The 16,127-nt window shown below is 38.0% G+C and overlaps 1 protein-coding gene and 1 pseudogene across 1 annotated transcript in view; both read left to right on the forward strand.

Moving 5' to 3' along the window:
- The window catches only part of HS6ST3 (heparan sulfate 6-O-sulfotransferase 3), a 711,802-nt gene that overhangs the window by 523,948 nt on the left and 171,727 nt on the right, over window positions 1–16,127 (forward strand). The gene's annotated exons all lie outside the window — the stretch shown is intronic.
- On the forward strand, window positions 7,927–9,771 carry LOC138446978 (ubiquitin-conjugating enzyme E2 variant 3 pseudogene; annotated as a pseudogene).

Genomic DNA, 16,127 nt, shown 5'->3' on the forward strand with positions numbered 1-16,127 from the left:
GCCCTGCAGCATGTGGGATCTTCCCAGACCAGGGACTGAACCCACGTCCCCTGCATTGGCAAGCGAATTCTTAACCACCGGACCACCAGGGAAATCCCTAGAATTTATCTTCTTATCTTGCTTTCTTCACTTGAAACTCTCCTGAGCCCCTTACTATGGACACTTTCCTACATCTTGGCTCTAGTTTTCTCCTGTTTATCCTCTGCAGATTTCATTCTTTCCTATGACTTTAGAGATGATGTCACAAAATTTAAAAGTTTAAAAAATATTTTACTGATGAATGGTGATCTCCTAAATCTGTGTCCACAAATTCCAAAACTCACAACACTCTATACTTTAAATATTCTTTTTTTTTTTTTTTTACCAACATCAGATGCTATTATATGGAACAGAAAGCAAAACAAAAACCTAGTAGGCCAAATAACTGGTAGGATGTCCAGAATATTGTACAAGAGAAGAAAAACATTCAAAAACATTTAATAAATTGTTGTTTTGAGTCTTAGCCCTATGTTTCCAGCTGCCACTAAATGCTGTGACTTCTGGTTGGTAGCTTACAATCAGCCATGATGGGAATATTTACGTTGGTGAATTTGGCAAATCCTGCAAATTACACTCCCCTCTGCTGGAGTCAGTTGTTAAATATTTATCAGCACGTCATTAGCGGTCACCTGAATTTCGAAGTTCAGCTTAAACACAGCACGTACAAAATGAAACTCATTTATTGAATTGGCCATGTCTCACAACACTGAGGCTTTCTCTTATGCCCTTAGGGATGGCACCATTATTCTGCTCAATCTCTTGGTGTTGAGTGCCTCTGAATCCTGTCCTTGGTCCTCTGCTTTTCACTTATTCTTTTGGTAATTTCATCCTGTCTTATTATTTTCTATGCAGCTTACATGTGAGCATGTTCCAATTTATACCTCCAACTCAGACCCCTCTGTAGACCTCTACATCCAACCGCCTTTTGAACATCTCCTTTGGTATCTATTAGACATCTTTTGCTCCACATGTGCTGAGCTGCAGTCCCAATTATCAGCACAAATCTGCTCCAGCCACTCTCTTCTCTCCCTCAGTTTTTATAGCAACTTCATGTTTTAATTGTTTGGGCAACAAAACCCTTTCACTCTCCGTCCATTCCCTCTCTCTATCCAACTCATCAGGGAGAAATCCCGTTGGTTCTACCCTGAAATACATCTCAATTCTGCTCACTGCTCACAGTGTCTATTGCTGCCTCCTGATGCGACCATTGTCATGTTTCACTTGGGTGGCTGCAGAAGCCTCCTCACTGATCTCTCTGTTTCTAGTCACAGTTCCTTTTTTTCTTCAATGTACCATCAGAGTAATCCCTAAAATTATCAGGCAGGTCAGGTTACTTGACTCAAATGTGCTAATGCCGCCTCGTGAAAACCAAAGTCCTCACAATGGCTTATAAAAACCTACAAGATTTTCTCCAGATTTATTATGATTTCATGTCCTATAAGACTCTCTTTTACTTACCATGAAGGAGATATCCTGGTGTCCTTGCTATTTGCAGAACTCACTAGACATGTTCCTATTATTCCTACCTGGAATGTTCTTCCCCTAGACACTTCCTTGGCCAGTTACCTCCATCTTCTATCCAGCCCTCCTCAATGAGGGCTGCCAGCCTGACACAATGTCACATCCTACTGGCCCACTTCTGCCTTCAGTACTGACTCCCCCATACCCGGCTCTACTTTTCCCATAGTGCTTTGCATCTTCAAACCGGCTCCATCTTTTATATATATTATCACATTTCTCATGAATTTATTGGCTCTCCCACTTAGAAATCAAGTTACACAAAAGAATGAATGTTTTGTTCTCTCCTTAGTATCAAGCATGAAGAGCCATGATTGGCTTATAGTGGAAGCTCTATAAGTATCTATAACGGAATGACCTGCCTTATAAGGCAATTGATTTTTGACTTTTATTTCCTTCCCGCATCTACTCCATACAGAAGTCCTCCTCTACTAACTCCTTCCTTGGTGGATCTAACTCCAGGGGGCTCAAGAAATACGGTAGGTTCTGAACAAGTAGGCCACCTTTGGGGTTTGGGTCCAAAGGCTGAGGCTGGGATGAGGGATACACTTACCTGAAGTAACCAGGAACAGAACGAATACAAAAATGAATGCTGAATTACAAATTGGGGAAGTAGAACTTATTTTAAGTCCAAGAGAGATGTAGAAACTTGCCTGGAAACAGGCAATTGAGCTAATAGGGCAGAAGACCAAAATATGAGAATAATGCTAGCAGGGAAATAAAGTGTATGGACCTAAATCACGGCCAAAATAAGCCTAGAGAGCTTGTGGTATATATTTATTGGCTTGCAACACTGTGTTCTTTTGGGTGGGTTGGTCTGGGAAAGCTATGTAATAGCAGTAGATAGTTCTCATCTTTCTGATTTTTCAAAGTCATTCTATCTCTATCTATTCAATTCCTACTGTTACCTAAATCCCTGTTAATTTGAGACTGCGGTGCAGTGATAGGCTATTCTTTCTGCTACTTCTTCTCTAATCCATCCTTTATGTCACTCACAGTGCTGGTCCTGTCGCTTTTGCCTTTGAAAATCCTTTAGCCCCTCCTCACTGGTGACTGGGGCTTCCCAGGTGGCACTAGTGGTAGAGAACCTACCTGTCAATGCAGGAGATACAAGAGATGTGGGTTCGATTACTGGATCTGGAAGATCCCCTGGAGGAGGAAATGGCAACCCACTCCAGTATTCTTGCCTGGAGAATCCCATAGACAGAGGAGCCTGGTGGGCCACAGTCCATGGGGTGGCAAAGAGTCAGGCCCAACTGAGTGGCTTTCATTAGCATGTGCCAGGAATGAGCAAAGTTTCTTATCCTAATTGTACTTTCACCAATCCCTAAGTCCACAATATGTTCTTATCTACATTCATTTCCTAATGCCATCCTGTTCTTCTGGAATGTTTTTTGTTTTTTGTGTGTTTTTTTTTGTTTGTTTGTTTTTTTATCCCACTTCTGACTATAGAAGCCATATTTACTGTTTAATACTTAGTTAAAATGCCTTGTCTTTCCCATTATCATCCCTGACCAAATCAATAATTGCCCCATCTTCTGACTTAGATTCAACACGGTGTCCACATCATAGACTGCCTTGTCCCTGGCATGGCTTCCTTGCTGCAGCCTCCTCTCCAGGTGGGTGAACCTCCATGCAATTCCTCGGAATGGTGTCCCCTCCTTCTGGCAGGGCCCTGCTCACATTTTTCTACTGGCTTGCAGAACTCTTACTCCTTCTCCAACTGTTAAAATGAGCTCTAAAATATCTCCTTCAAGAGACATTTCCTTGTACCCTTCCACTCTGAGACCATACAATGAAAATCCCTTCTTTCTTTAGTTCTTCTCAGCCTCAGGTTTTATCTGTATCAGGACACTGGCTTCATACTGTTCAGTGCTCAATGAGTTGTTTACATGACTTTTCCTTAATGCAGTTTGAAACTCATTTGAACTATGGAAACCATATTCTCCTTGACTCTCTTATCTCTGAAGTATGTGGTTCAATTCTTTGCTCATAACAAAATCTTTAGTAAACTTTTGTGGAATGAATGAATGCACTCATAATTCATATTTGTCATGACATACAATGCTATACATTGCTGTCATGACATGTTTCAGATATGTAGAAGCTTAATACCTTGTATCTAGTCTCAGACATATATATATATATGTATACATATATATATAGTTATATATATATCACCAACTCAATGGTCATGAGTTTGAGCAAACTGCTGGAGATAGTGAAGGACAGGGAAGCCTGGTACACTGCAGTCCATGGGGTCACAAAGAGTTGGACATGGCTTAGTGACTGAACAACAACAAAATAATTACATGTATAATTAAATTCTACTATTATATATATATTATATTAGTATATTATATAATATATATATGGCATATTGAAAAGCAGAGACATTACTTTGCCAACAAAGGTCCGTCTAGTCAAGGCTATGGTTTTTCCTGTGGTCATGTATGGATGTGAGAGTTGGACTGTGAAGAAGGCTGAGAGCTGAAGAATTGATGCTTTTGAACTGTGGTGTTGGAGAAGACTCTTGAGAGTCCCTTGGACTGCAAGGAGATCCAACCAGTCCATTCTGAAGGAGATCAACCCTGGGATTTCTTTGGAAGGAATGATGCTAAAGCTGAAACTCCAGTACTTTGGCTACCTCATGTGAAGAGTTGACTCATTGGAAAAGACTTTGATGCTGGGAGGGATTGGGGGCAGGAGGAGAAGGGGAAGACTGAGGATGAGATGGCTGGATGGCATCACTGACTCAATGGACGTGAGTCTGAGTGAACTCCTGGAGTTGGTGATGGACAGGGAGGCCTGGCATGCTGCGATTCATGGGGTTGCAAAGAGTCGGACACAACTGAGCAACTGAACTGAACTGAACTGATTATGTATATCTATATCTCTCTATATAAATTCACTTGTGTATATGTAAGTGGTGTGTATATATATATACATATATATATATATAATATATACATGCTTATTTGTATGTATGTGTGTATATATGTGTGTCTGTATATATATTTGTCCCTGGAGTAGGAAATGGCAGCCCACTCCAGTGCTCTTGCCTGGAAAGTCCCATGGACAGAGGAGCCTGGTGGGCTACGGTCCATGGTGTTGCAAAGAGTTGGACACCACTGAACAACTGTATTCATATATATTTGCATGCATGCATATATACACACACTTATATAAAATAAACACTTTTATATTTGGTAGACAGTTCAATATATATAGAAAATTTGATATACAGTCCAATAAGAGAAGCTTACTATCACCTTCCCTTGAGCTAAATGTATCAAGAAAGCCCTCATGCTAAGTAGCAGGAAAGACAGACAAGATGGTGTTGTGGCTGTGAGTAAAAGCAGTAAGGCGCAGTGGTGTGGGCGCAGGGAACAACACGCTGGGAGCTGAGAGTCTCCCGTATTTCTCTCCATGGGGACCAATATGGCATTTTCCCAACTGCTGCCTCCATCCCTTGGTCACAGATGTTCCGACACTGTGCCTGTTGGGCCAGCCCCCTTCTTCATTCCTAGCTCTTTTCATCTTGGGGAGCAGCTGTCTTTCCAGGAAGAGATTAGACCCTTTGGAGCTTTGGGAAAGGTAGTGCTGGGACATGCTGGATGCTCTTCTGTGTGTAAATCTAATCCCCCTCATTCAAACTCAGATAATCCGCTCCCTGCCAGTCAGTCTTCACGTCGTCCTCTCCATCTATGGTCTCCGCATCTATGCAAGAGAGGCTCAAACACACTTTTTGTTTCTTTGCCTTTCTCTCTATTCCATCTCTTCTCCACCCATTTCTCTCCCTCCCTTCCCTCCTGTCCTTCTCTCTCTTCCTTCCCCCTTCTGTTTGTCTGTCTTTTGCTTCCTCATTCTTCATCTTTAAGATATGACTCTGCTTTGATGTACTTGGTACACATAGTAAAAGAAGCTGATGGGTAAAATAGCCATCATCACTTCATATTGAATTGTTGATATATAGCCTTATGGTTTGAAAGCATCTCACCTGCTTGTTCTTGATTGTACAGTGCATTAGGACAAATTGTTCTGTATCTTTCTTTGAAGGGAAGGCTAAATTCAGTCAAAGAGATGCTTAGTAACCTTTGATGTGAATTATGCCTCCAGTCTTTGAGGAACTGTGGGGGCACAGTTTCTGGAAATATTGCTGCAGTCAGCGATAACACTCGTAATTACTCTAAAACTGTAAATTTTAAAAGGCATTGCAGGGCCATCTTCGTCCTCCTACTTGGTTGTTTTTAAGAAATGCCTCTTTAAAAAGAAAGCAACGCTGATAAAGGAAATGGGACAGATTTTCTTACAGTGCCACAAAATTCCAGTCACATCAGAGTAATTGTCAATGAATTGATGACCAGACTTTGATGGTTGGCTGTTTGCTCTGCAAGAAAATAGAAATGCTTTGAGCAAGTTTTTTAAATGTCAGTACTATTCGGGATCTTGCATTTGCTAAAATCTTTCCTGAGGTGAATGCAAAGGCAGGGGAGCTTCACTTCTTTACTCACGTGGATCTTGAACCAAGAGTTTTAGAAAACCCAATTGTCTGTTCACTGTGGATTTAATTCTTATCTTTCATTCTTTCCCATTTAACAGAGACTAGATAGTAGGTTATGGATAAAGCCTTTTGCAATTTTTGTTTGTAAAAATGCCACTTGCAAAAAAGAAATATCCTAATTGAAACAAATCAAATCTGTAGGAACCAGCCTCTCTGTGGCTTATTTTTAATCATTAGTATAAGAACATCCATCTCATCTTTATCTTTTACACATGCTTAGATATGCCTATTCTAAAAACCATCATTATTAGAAAAAAAGAAATAGAGTTAACCTGTGTGAAGTGATTATTTAATTTGACAAGGTTAGAATTAGTTTGGTTTTTTCTTCCCCCATCAAGAGTTGAAGGAAATTTTTGGCTGTCTTGGCTGGCTTACCAGCAATTTTTGTTTTTTGTTTTTTGTTTTTTTTTGAGGTGTTTATCAGTGGATGGCAAATATGACCTGAGCCCTTAGGACATTGTTAAGTTTATATTTTTTTCTCTGCCAGTATCTGACAGGAAAAAATAAAATGACCATCTTACTTCCTTACTTTGTGCTTTTCAGTTCAACCCAATTTCTCAACAACAACAACAAAAAAACCCCCACACATTCATGCTGGCAGGGACTCAAGAAACCATGAGCCCATCCCTGACGCAGGTGGATGGTCACTTTGTCTTAAGGAGACTAAATCGGGGGACATTTCATATATGTTAGAAAATGAGTTTCAAAGTCAAGTTCAACGGGGAATACAAAAGTGCTTGACATGCACATGATTATGGCTTATGTCCAGAAGGATAAATGTAATAGGAAACATCATCATTTTAAATTCTTAGTCAAAACTCATGCCAAAGGGAGAGGAGCTGTCAAAGGGAGGACTACTCATTTTTGCTTCGGTGTTTTCATTTGTATCTATCCCCCAATAATCAGTCTTCTTGGAAGCCTGTATAAAAGAACTATTACTTCATGTAGAAGATGGTTCAAAGACCCTCTGTGGTGAGCCATCCCCACGAAGAAAATTCTGCTTGTATGCTGAATATTACTAGAGCCAGTGCTGTGGGAAGTGAGGCATTGATGATAAAGAGTAAAATGAAACTCTGCCAAAAACCTGTAGATCTTTCCCCTTCCATATTCACTGGATGTGCATTTTGTCTCTGGAAGTTGGGTACGAATGGCTGGGGGAAAAAGACCAAAAAATTAAGCCGTAACGTGACGGAGTGGAGATGTGTCTCCTGACCTTGTTTCCTTGTCCATCTTCTATCAGGCTGCTCAAGCCTCTTTATATCTTCTGAGAGGAGAACTCGCATCTCAAGAACAAAGGAATGAGCTGAGCATAGTTTTTGGTAGTAACAGATCTCACTCATTTTCACTGTTATGATGATGAGTCTTTGGTTTAATTATAATTCAGAATCTTTGGTTGCCAAGAGAAAATCAGATAATGTATGAAACATATTTATAGGTATAATTCCCTGAAGAGCTTCCAAATTAGACTAATATTTCTATGTCTTTGTTCATAAACTAAGCGAATGGTGAAGCTTGTCTTTGAACCTCTGAAAAAAAGCATTGTTAACAGTTGTTGTTTAATCACTAAGTCATATCTGATTCTTTTGTGACCCCATGGACTTGTAGCCCACCAAGCTCCTCTGTCCATGGGATTTCCCAGGCAAGAATGCTGGAATGGGTTGCCATTTCCTTCTCCAGGGGATCTTCCCAGTCCAGGGATTGAACCTGAGTCACTTTCATCTCCTGCATTGGCAGACAGATTCTTTACCACTGAGCTACCAGGTCATGTGATATTTTTTGAAATGCAAGAAAAGTAAATTATGGTCATGGACCTAGATGCCAGGTACAGTTTAAAGTTATATACTGAATAAATTGATTTTTGTTCTTCCAAAAAAAGTAATATGCAAAGCAGAACATTAATGGAATTAGTAATTCATTCTCCAGTAATGTTTCCCACCCATGATTTCTCAAGATGATGTACAATAGCCCACCATAAACCACACCATAAATAAATTCTCTTCCTACTGAATTTTTGGCACTTCTGTCATAAAGCAATTTACTCTATATGTGTGCACCTACCTCTGAACTATCTATTCTGTTTACACAGTCTTTGGTAAATTTTCTCTGCTTACATATTGTTGTTATATTCTCATGATAATAGGTATTCTACATAGTACTTTTTAATGAGTAGGATTTAATTTGTAGATGCACTAAAATTTACTTAATTCCCTAATGGCCTTTGAACTCAATTACTAAATTATTTTTTCTTACATATACTGAAACATATGTACCCTTGTTCCATACCCGCGTGGTAAGACTAGCAAGGAAATTAAATTTTTAATGAAGAGACCTCTGTTGTATAGTGTGAAATATATTATTCAATACAACATCAGAAGTACTGAATTCCAATCAAGATTCTTCCCCTTAATAACTGTGCAGAATGGGTCTCAGCTGTAATTTGTGTATAATAACATACCTCCCAGAATTATGATAAGAATAAAGCCTATTAATGGACATGGGAATGCTTTCAAAAATGTGAACCATTATAAAACATTTTTGCTATAGATAAGTAATAAACGTTTGACAAACAAAATCCTTCCAGCTTATTTGACAGACATAAAATCATTTTTGCATGTTTATAAAAACACAGACCTTATCTGACACAAGCCTCTAATTCAGAAGACACCTCCAGTCTTCAGGTACTTTAAATTGTAGCAATCTTTTATATATTAAATACTTGCCCTATCTCCAAAATTGGAGTCCCCCCTAAATCTGTAATTGTTAGGTTAATCCGATAAGTTATTTTAAAGTTTCAAGAGGAACTGCCCCTGTGCTCCTTGTCATCTACCTTATGAAGCATGGTAGGTAGACTTGTTAGCCTAGATTGCAAAAATTAATAAAGGTGTCTCAGATATAAATTCAAAGACCTGGGGAAATGTTAAGAATAAAACAGTCCTTTAGTTTACCATGGTTGGAGTCAAATAATTTCACATTGCTTGGACACTAGCAATTTCAGCAATGACATTGCAGATGAACGGTCGACATTCTAGAATTGTCTGTAGGAGACACGATGACTTTGCCATCTTGAGCCTACCCAAGGTGGAAATCAACAAAGATGTGTCTGCTGCTGCTGCTGCTAAGTCACTTCAGTCATGTCTGACTCTGCGACCCCATAGATGGCAGCCCGCCAGGCTCCCCCATCCCTGGGATTCTCCAGGCAAGAACACTGGAGTGGGTTGCCATTGCCTTTTCCAATGTATGAAAGTGTCTACCTTTGTTCATTCCAAAATGTTGCTCCTCACACTTAACTCATTGGATAGTTCTCATTCCTATCTTCCTGAGGTTCAGAGAAAGATGGGCTTAACCAGAACACTAGCTCCAGCTCTGGGACATTTTAGTCAACACAGTGTCCTGTTGTTGTATGTTGGTCCATGGAAATAATAACCTAAGTGACAAGAAGACAGTGTATTTTCTAAATATTAAATGATGGGAATTGGATGCAATTGGATTCTCAGAGAATGCAATATATTGTTATATGTGTTTTGAAGGGCAGACTTTGAGAGAAGAGTGTGTGTTATTGGGAACAAGAAGAAGATAAAGTGTCTACATGTAGTGGCTGGAAAGAAGCAGTCAATCTTAACTGGCAGGTGCAGAGCCCAACAGAGTCATAAAATTGTTAAGGTTAAAAAGTGAAGCACCTCCTCTGTTGGCATCAGTCTCTTACCTGGTTGATGATATTGTAAGCAATAAGAAAAGCTGCCTTCTTGAAGGAATATTAAGTTATAAATAGTGAAATGTTTTAAAGTTTTCCATGTATCCTTAGAGCTAATGGGATATCTGAAGTCATCAAGACCACAGGGAAAGAAGACAAGAAGTGACTAGAAACTCAGATAAGCCATATCTGATCTCCAGGAACAGCTAAACACTTATTTCCAAATGGGATAGTTATCTAAAAGAAACAGTATGCAAATTTTCCTAAGAATACAGTGCTAAAACTGTGTCTCATTACCTAACCTTACAATTGCTTGCATAGGGTAGATGGTGTCTTTACTGGCTTTATAATTTAAACCTGTAAGGTGCTAATTTAGGAGAGAAAAAATCCAATTTTTTTTTTTGCTGTTTTGTGATGTCTGTATGCTGTCTAGAAGAGATGCAGACATAAATAACTTGAAAGTAAAGATTGGAGAAGGATATACCATGAAACAATAATGATTATGAGTAGTTATATTAATATCGAACAAATTTTAATATAGTAATATTATAGAAACAAAGAAGACATTTCATAATGTCAAAAGAGTCAATACATCAGAAAGATATCACAATTATAAATGTATATGCACCTAATAATAGAAACTCAAATGCTTGAAGCAAAAACCAACAGAACTGAAAGGAGAAATAGGCAATTAAAGAAGTAATAGTTGGGGATTTCAATAATCCACTTCAATAACTGATATAAGAAGTAACTCAACAGGCTATGTGCTGAGCCATTCAATAATTCTCAGTACATTTTTTAACTTAAATTATGTAACGTCTGTTTTCTGACCACAAAGTAATTAAATTGCAGATTTAAAACAGAAAGAAATTTGTGCTAAATATTTCGATACTAAGATACTTCTAAATAACCCATGGGTCAAAGAAGAAACCAAAAAGTAATAAAAACATATTTGGAATTGAATGAAGACTAAAACAAAACAGACGTAAATTATGGAATGCAACCAAAGCAACACCTAGAGGAAAATTTACAAATCTAAATGCTTATAACACCAAAGAAAGTTTCTAATCCCAATGTAACCTAAGGTTTCACCTTAAAATACCAAAAAAGAAAACAGCAAGCCAAGTTGAAAGTAAGCAGAAGGAAGGGAACAATAAAGATCAGAACAGAAAAAAAAAAAATCTGTTTACAAATTACCGAAGTGGATTCAAAAAGAAATAGAGAATCAGAAAAGACCAGAACAAGTAAAGAAATTTAATTAGTAATTTGAAATCATCCCACAGACAAAAGCCCAGCCCCTCATGTCTTAATTAGTGCATTCTATCAAATATTTAAAGAAGAAATATCAGTTTTGACAAACAGAAAATGGATGAAAATGGAACACTTCTTACCTAATTTTTTGTCAGGCCAGATTTACCCTGATGCCAAAGCCAGATAAAAACATTACAGGAAAAGAAAACTATAGACCAACATCCCTTATAAAGATAGATGCAAACTCCTTAACAAATATTAACAAATTCAGCAGCATGTAAAAGGGGTTATGTACCATGAGCCTGTGAGATTTATCTTAGGAATGCAAGTTGGTTTATATCTGAAAATCAATCAGTATAATAACCACATAAAGAGAAGAAACAACAGAAAGCATATGACTATCTCAGTAGACACAGAAACACATTTGACACCTACATTCGGGTGGGAATACACAATGATGCATCTACTTTGAAAATCATTTTGGCAGTTTCCTAAAAATGTACATAACCTTACCACATACCCTTGTAATTCCAAATTCCACTTCTAGGAATCTACACAAGAGAAATAAAAATATATGTCCACACAAAGAATTGTACATAAATGTTCACAGCAGCATTATTCATAATAGTCCCAAACTGGAAACAATTAAAATGCTTATGAGTTTTAAAATGTGGTATAGCCATATAATTAAATTCTATTCAGCAATATAAAAAGGAACAAAATACCGATACATTGTACAGCATGAATGAACCACAAAATCATTATCCTAAGTGAAAGAAGCCACACAAAAAAACAAATCTTTGTATTCTTTGATTCCATTTATATGAGATGTCCAGAAAAGTCAGATTTATTGAGACAGATAGTACATCAGTGGTTGCCTGGGTTTGGGGGTTAAAGCAGGTTTGAGTGCAAACAGGCTCAAGGGAATTTTTTGGAGTAATGGAAATGGTCTAAAACTGTCTTGTGGTGATGGCTGCCAACTGTAAAAATTTAGAAAAATTATTTAATTTTGCATATAAAATGGGTGGATTTTATGGCATGTAAAAATATACCTTAGTGTATGCATATGCAATCGCTCAGTCATGTCTGACTCTTTGCAACCCCCCTGCCAGGCTCCTTTGTCCAAGGAATTTTCCAGGCAAGAATACTGGAATGGATTGCCATTCCCTTCCCCAGTGGATCTTCCTGACCCAGGGATCAAACCCAGGTCTCCTGCATTGCAGGTGTATTATCGTCAATTCATTGAACTACATTAATTCATGCTGATTTGTTTCTTTTTAAATTAATTTTTATTGGATCATAGTCACTTTGTAATGTTATGTTGGTTTCTACTGTACAGAAAAATAAATCAACTCTATATGTACATATATCTCCTCCTTTTTTGGATTTCCTTCCCATTTAGATCAACACAGGGCACTGAGTAAAGTTCCCTGAGCTATACAGTAGGGTCTCATTATATATCTACTTTATATATTGATTTTTTCCTAATACTGCTTTATTTCCAATATTTTTATTAAATTAAGATTTTAATACTGTTATAGTAATTAGCCTCCAATTAAAATAAATAAATTTTAAAAATAGTTATGGTTAATTTTCAAAGGGCTGAAGATAGTTTCCTTTTTTTCTTTACCATTGCTGTTATTTAATACCATGGTTAGAATGTTACAATATTTTTAACTTCAGCTTCCTTATTTCCAAAATAAGGGATTTGAACTAGATAATTACTATGGTCATTTCCATTTCTAACAGGCTGTGGATGCACATTTCTGATCTTTCTGTGTAAGTTAATTTTCAGAATTTTACTTTTTATCGAATAGTAGCTATATTTTATGCCTTGATGAAAATAAGTAAATGAAAGTAATTCATATAAATATTTCATCCTGTTTCAAGATGTGTAATTTGTAGATAAGACAGTGCATCTAGTTCAGTGGCTTTTTTATGTAGAATAAAGTTGAGCCAAAACATTCAAAATTCACACTAAAAGACATTTAAATTGTCTTAATGTTTATATTAATACATTTTAATTATGTCTTCTATGATGAATTACACCAGTGTATTTGCCAATTTTTGTGTTTTTTTCTTATGTAGGTGTCAACTAATCATGGAGTCAAAAATGTCTTTCTCCTACTAAGAGGGTTTTTAAACCACGATAAACATCAAATTCCCACTTTTATTTGTTTTATTTATGATCCTCATAAAATAGTATGACTATGGATCGTGCATAACGCAATTTGTATTTTGCTAAAGCCCAAATCCATCAATGGTATTGAATATGAAGTAAAAGTATGTTTGTAAGGCAATATTTAAACAGTCAAATAGTAAATAGAAAGTAGCAGACAACTCCAGGTAGATTTTTCTATTCTCTTAATATCCAACTTTAACTTGTAACAAAATCTTCTGAAAGGGTCAGTATCCAATTATACTCTTGTACTGAATGTTGAATACAGAAGCAGTTGCTTCTTTACAGGAAATATGCCTTCTGGAAACTTCTATAATGCATGTCAACTTTTTGAGGATAAAAAAGCACATTTGTTATCCTGGTTCAGAGATAATTGCTTGCCATTGGGCTGGCTGGAACGTAAATTATACTCATTTCTGTCAGCTAGCGTGTCAACTTCCTAAACTCTATCTCCATCTGCCCCTCTAGTGACAAGCTGAACATCATTTTGCCTTCCACCAAAATGATAATGACTCATAAATGTAAATTTCACTGAAATCACACGTGTGGAAACATTTATTAACTTTTCTCTTTTTTTTTTAGGAATAGAGAAATCAGATGAGTTATCTTGGTTAAGCAACATTATTTAAAAAAAAAAATCCCTTCCAAACTCATTTGCTTTTTTCTTACAATAGTGTAAACATATTATTTACTTTCAGCTTTTTTTTCTGTGTTTTTTTTTTTTTTCTTCTCTCTCTGTTTCAAGAACTCTATATGCATTTGGCAGTCAGGGCCCTAGACATGTGTGTCACAGAAGAGGTACTTGCTATGCCTTCCTCTAGAATGGGGTGGGGGTGGCGAAACCAGCCACCTGCACGTTCCCTTGTGCCAGGATTCTCGTCTCTAAGCCCAGAAGCCTCATTTTAGCACCACAGACTGTGACTTTAGGGAAAAGCCTTTAATAAAAATAGCTGCGGTCTCCAAAGTACCTACTATGTTTCTTCTTAACGTTCACCAAGTCTTTACTATTTGTCAGGCTCTGTTTTAAGCTATTTATAGGTATGAACTCATTCTAATTTTTATAAGAACCCTTGCTATGATGGGGCTCTTGTAAAAAAGATAAGATGCTGTTACGATGCCTCTTTTATAGATGAGAAAACCTAGGCACAGAGAGGTTCATACATATTCACAGACCAGGAGAGAGGAAGGCAGGATTTGAACCCAGGAAGTGTGGACCATTGGATATTACCCTGTTAATCACGATATGAGTTTATCCTGTAGCATACAACATTATTCAGTCCTGAGAAGAACCTGATCGGGCGGGTTGAGAAAACAGATACTCAGAAAGGTAAGTTAGCGTCCTCAGCGGAACAGCTAAAGCGACTAGTAAAGTGGCAGCGCATGCCAGGCGCATGCTCAGAGTGCTCTGCGACGTCATAAGATCCACGCCTGCCTGTTGATCCCCTAAGAGGCACTGATGTGCTGAAGGTGGCGAGGTAGGAAAAGGTCATAGTGCTGCTGCTACACTCCATCCATTCCTGGCAAAACCGTTTCAGGACTGCGCTGAGCACGTTTAACTACTGTGTCACACCAGTTCTAGGCGGGAAAGGAAGACAATGGAGGGAGCTAAGCGCATCGTTGGGCTTCCCAGGTGGCTCAGCAGTAAGAATCTGCCGGCAACGTAGGAGACAGGGGTTCCATCCCTGTTTTGGGAAGATACCCTGGAGGAGGGCATGGCAACCCACTCCAGTATTCTTGCCTGGAGAATCCCATGGGCAGAGGAGCCTGGCATATGACAGTCCACAGGGTCACAAAGAATTGGGCATGACTGAAGTGACTGAACATGCACGCACCCACGCAAGCACACCATTACAAATCGTCTCTTTTTTCGGTATTAGGTACATTTGGTATAATGCACATATAACTTGTTCATCTAGATTTTTACAGAAAAAAAAAAAGGCAATGCGGTTTTCTTATAAAGACATGAGGTACTGGCACATTAGTCTTACATTTACCCTTGAGGATAAGAATTCTTGCTGATAAGAAGTGAGCAATAAAATATGGATACCATGTCTCTAGTATTTAAGGATAAAGCGATAAACATGCAGATGGGGCCATTAATGAACATTAATTGCTTTAAATTAGGTTTTATTGTGCAGCGGGTAAATTGGAAAGTACACATTTGCATTGGTAATAGAAAATTAATTTAAATGCTTCAGGAAGCAAAATATCACCTGATGTGCTAAAACCTGTTATTTGCAGTAGATGTCAAAGGAAACTTGAAGGGCACTATGTATTAAAATAAAATAAAATAAGCTATGCTGGAGGTACACATATGTGAACACCTCCTTGAGTGTACACCCTGACAGCTACTGAGTTTGCCTAGGCCAGGATAGCTCCAGATGGGAATTGGTTTAATGTTACGTGTTTATTGCACTGTGTCGCCAAAGCATGGTGGTAATGTAATGGTGCACATGAATCCGAGTGGAGCCCTCAGGAGGTCATTGGATCCCTGCTTCTCCCTGCAGGAAGGACATGTTGTCTTGACATCTTCCAGAAGAAAATGCTGCCTACCCAGTCTTGTAAATGCTTGGAGGGACAATGTGTCTCCCTGTTCTAGTGGCCCATTTCTAGCTGGGACCCATCTGGGCTCACATCAAGAAATCTCTCTCTCATGCCTCCCTTAGTCTCTGCAGAGGTGGTTTAAGCCTGTACCTTCTTATTTAGTTTCTGAAGAGTTGGTAACCAAAGGATATGCATGATTTGATGGTTCTCCAAGTTTCCTATGTTACGAAGGTAACCTTTGTCTTCTCTTTAACACTTAAAATTTTCTTTTCATACCACTATTTTGCTCTGAATGCTGCTCTGAAAATGATATTATTTTAAAATATTAAAAAATTCTCTAA

This window comes from Ovis canadensis, chromosome 10, assembly GCF_042477335.2.
Source record: "Ovis canadensis isolate MfBH-ARS-UI-01 breed Bighorn chromosome 10, ARS-UI_OviCan_v2, whole genome shotgun sequence".
In the NCBI taxonomy this organism is placed as follows: Eukaryota; Metazoa; Chordata; class Mammalia; order Artiodactyla; family Bovidae; genus Ovis; species Ovis canadensis.